Source organism: Microtus oregoni, unplaced genomic scaffold (assembly GCF_018167655.1).
Source record: "Microtus oregoni isolate MIOR12 unplaced genomic scaffold, Mior012 000156F_ref0000345, whole genome shotgun sequence".
Taxonomy (NCBI): Eukaryota; Metazoa; Chordata; class Mammalia; order Rodentia; family Cricetidae; genus Microtus; species Microtus oregoni.
The window spans coordinates 384,434-388,987 of record NW_024544811.1 but is presented as its reverse complement, the minus strand read 5'-3'; positions in this window follow the sequence as shown (position 1 = coordinate 388,987).

Sequence of the window (4,554 nt, the reverse complement as noted above, 5' to 3'; positions counted from 1 at the left end):
GTGGGCAACTGCTTTAAGTTCAGAAAAAGCTGATTCAGTAATCACTCATTTATTAGAAATCATAGCTATCATGGGTATACCTACACAAATAAAGACAGATAATGGTCCTGCTTATGTCTCTAGGAAAATGAAACGGTTTTTTGATTATTACAATATCAAGCATGTTACAGGTATACCATACAATCCTACAGGTCAAGCAGTCATAGAAAGATCAAATCGAACTATAAAGGATATGTTGAGCAAACAGAAAGGGGTGGAAAACATCCCCAGAAATAGGTTACATAATGCTTTGTTAACCTTGAATTTTCTCAACGCTAATGAGAAGGGAACGACGGCTGCAGAAAGACATTGGATAATGGAAAAGTCTGCTGAACTAAATCAACCAGTTTATTTCAAGGATGTGCTGACCTCACAATGGAAGCCAGGAGATGTGCTGCATTGGGGAGGGGGTTTTGCTCTTATCTCCACAGGTGAAGAAAATTTATGGATACCGTCAAAATTAATAAAGGTTCGGTTTGAAGAAGAGAAGTTACTTGGAAAACATAAATAACAATTCATTCACAAGGATGGCGAGCATACTGAGGGTAAGGTTTACAGATCGGTTGGGGGCAGGGTTCTTTTCTTATCTCCACAGGAAAATACTCATCTTCAAAGAATTTAAGGGATCCTGAATATTTAATTACTGATGGATGGAAAATAGTTACGACCCACTAAGTATCAACAATAAAATTCTATACATACTGTAAGTATTGATTTTTTTATATATATTTATATGTTTTATTGAACACTTCTTTATAAATGTTTAGAGCTGGTTTTGGAGTTGGATTCAGTCCCTCTTCAATTCCAAGCCTGTTGATAAGAGATATTTCAGAATTTCTGTCTCAGGTCAGGAGCCATGAAATGGGACAGAATAAGAATAATTTTATACTTGATAAACTTTCTTTGCCTTTCCTCATATCTGTGTCTTTCTTTATATGTCAGTATGTGTCCTTGTTGTTAATGTTTAAATTTCCCATAACAAACACCATATTTTCCTACAGTAATCTTTGAAGTTTCCAGGATGAAGATGGGGCCCCACAACATCAACTCAATCTGGTTTTTATGACGTCATGATTTTTTTTTAAGCGCTAATATTAGACCTGTTTTTTGGTACCAACTGCAGGAGACAATTTCGAATGATGCACATTTTTGACAACACTCTGGCCGGACCTTCTCAAAACGCTCAGAGACTAGTTATAATTTTCTTAGGTCAAAGGTTAATTTGGGAATTTTACCGTCATTTGCTTTCACAGGGGCCCCTAAGAAGAATGTCGCCCCCATGTCAGCTAGAAGCAATCTAAGAGGACAACGTCCCCTCTCCCAACAGAGTTTGCCCACAGGGTTAGGAACATCTTTTAGTGGTTGGTTTAGGGTTGAGGGGATGGGGAGATATTGTATGGAATTAGGGGTATATTCAAAAAAAAGGGGGGATTAACTGGTTTGATGGGATGATTGGTATTTGTGACTTACTGTTTTTAGAAAATTATATTGGTACTGTTTCTTGTATATTGATATATTGAATATTGAATGTGAGTGTTCCTACCTCTATTTTTGTATAAGAGTATGCTTATATTGTATGGACACATCTATCATATCACAATGTAAATTTCTACCTCTGATACTATTTATGTAATAACATTGTTTACATTTGATATGTAATGGCATTGTTTACAGGTAAAGATCATTGTCTTCATATTTTGCACAGTTGTTTATTCTCTTAGTTTTCAAATTAGATAGGTATTGAGAATTATATGATTGTCATATTTATTTTTAGGTTAATCAGGTCTTTTAGATACATAGAGATTATTTTTAGTATAGATAGTATAATCTTCAGCCTCTTTGAAGAGGTGTAGAAAATGGCCTTTAATCTAACCTAGAATTCTGTACCAATGAGACACAATTACTCCTGGCAACACCACTCTACTCCCGAGAGAACATTGAGCACCAAAGACACTCCACTGGGAGCTTGTCTTCTTGGCAGAACTGGCCTTTGGGTTAAGAAAAGTCCATACCTCATCTACTGACTAAGATATGAAACAGGATTGTCTCATCTTGCCAAGACAGGGTAGGATAATTCTAAGAAAGTTCCTTGCATTTGATAATGTTATGTCAGTTATGTTAGGCCTTAGCCAAAGTTGGTTGACTCAACATTGCAAACGAGACTTTGGGTGATTGCCCAGGTAGTCAGTTGTCTCTGTCATTTGTTGCACATTTTGGATATCTCTCATTTGTTAAGTAATATTTATTCCCTTCTCAGATCTTTGATGGAGTTGAAGATTATTTAATTGTAGTTACTCTCTACATTATTTAGACTCCTTGAGATAGAATGTCTAGCAAAACTTTTGTTCTCAATATTGTTTGTTATATTTATCATTTGTTATTATTGTTTATAGTTATATTTGGTTTAGTTCTGTCTTATTTAGACAAAAGGGGGAGATGTAGGGTTAAGCCAGCCCCTTTAGGGGGCGGGTTTGCCCCGGGCAAATGCATACCGATAAATGGGCGCGCGGGAGGCGGCTCCGCCCTTTCTTTCCTACCTCCTGTGCTACGCGGGAACCTCGGTTCTGTAAGTTTTATTTAATCATTAAATTTGTATATATTCTTTAATATTTGCCTGCATTTATTCACACCGATACAGGTCCACCACTTTGGTCCTTGCTGTTAGCCGCTTAGTGATTCAGCATATAACACAGCGAGGTGTGATGGCTCCCTGCAATTCACTTTCAGGGTGAATGCAGCATAAGCTTGAATTCAGTGACATCCTGGGTTACAAAGAAAGTTCAGAGTCAACCTGAACTACATGAGATCCTGTCAGAGGAAGGAAGGAAGGGAGGGAGGGAAGGAGGGAGGGAGGGAGGGAGGGAGGGAGGGAGGGAGGGAGGGAGGGAGGAAAGGAAGATAGGAAGGAAGAAAGGAAAGGGTTAAAGAGATGGTTCAGTTGCTAAGAGTACTTGCTGCTCTTATAAGGGACTCAGATTCAGTTCCCAGCACCCATATTGGGTATCTCACAACCACCTGTAACTCTAGTTTCAAGGGATCTATCCAAACACTCTCTTTCAGGTCTTCATGGATAGTAGGCACATATACAGTGCCCATACATGCATGCAAATACGCATACATACACATAAAATAAAACTAAATAAAACTTGGGATAAAAGTAAATCAAGCCCAGTGAAAGCGCATGAGATGCAATTGTAAAGATTTTGAAGATGCAGTCTTGAGCACTAGGCTGGAAACCCTGATGAGGCTGGTGGATGGCAGTCCATTAGAGACAAGGGATTCTACTAGGTAGGGAATTTCAACCACACATCGGTGCTCTAGAGCAATTAAAATGTTTTGATGGGTGGAAGGGCTAACTTGGGAAAACCAAATTCTTTTTTTTAATTCTATATTCTTAATATTATTTATTTTACATCCTGACCACAATTTCCCCTTGTTTCTCTCCTCCCAGCCCTTCCCCCACCCCACCCTCCTTCACTCCTCCACCGTTTCTATTTAGAAAAGGGCAGGCCTCCCATGCATATCAACAAAACATGGTGTATCAAGTTGCAGTAGGACTATGCACCTCCCCATGTATTAAGTATTTCTCTTTTTCTTCAGCAGGATTGATTCCCTGAGCTCTGCCTAATGTTTGGCTGTGGTTCTCTGCAACTGTTTCCATCAGTTGCTGGATGAAGCCTCTCTGATGACAATTGGGCTAGTCACCAATCTGAGTATAGCAGAATATCGTTAGGCATTGTTGTTCCCGTGTAGCAAGACACCTCCCCCATAAAAGACCCCCACAGAGCTGCAGCTTCCTAAGCAAAACACACTGGGGTTTATTGATTTATTGATTTACAAGCTAGTTTGATCAAGTTTCAACAGAGCAGGTGGAGAAAACTGGCCCTGAGCCTTTAGGGTAAGTGGTTTTTAAAGGGACAAACCACAAAGCAGGGTGACACAAATCCTGGCATTTTGGGATTGGGTATGGATGTGCAATCTTTAAAGTCATTGGTTGGGTATAGTGGAATTTCAAAACAGCAACTGACAGCAGGCAGGAATTTCAAAACAATAGTTTGATCTGATGCCCACAAGGACGTCTGAAACTTGCAGATATTTGGGCACCCTGGTAGGGTAACTCTGACCAGTACAGACATAGTGGGTGACTTTTCCTGGAACTGTTTATAAGTTTTAGTGGGGCTGAGTTCATCCTCTAGTTGGGCTTTGTCTAAAAATGGAGCTCTTTTTCAAAATGGAGTTTGCTCAGTCTCTTCATTCCCTCCTCTTACTTGTACCTATGATGGTCCATAGTCACTTCCTGCCTCACCTAATTCCATTAGGTGCCTCTCAATTTCTTCTGACAAGGTTTGGTGGTGTGGACAACATGCCTCTCCTACGCCATTTCCTGCTACTGGTTGATATCTGGCAACCATTAACTGAATTGTCCCAAGTCTCTCTTTCATGAATTGTGCCAACCTACTCAAAACGCACAGGCCAAAAGTTAAGAGTAAGATCAGTATGAAGAAGGGGGCGCAT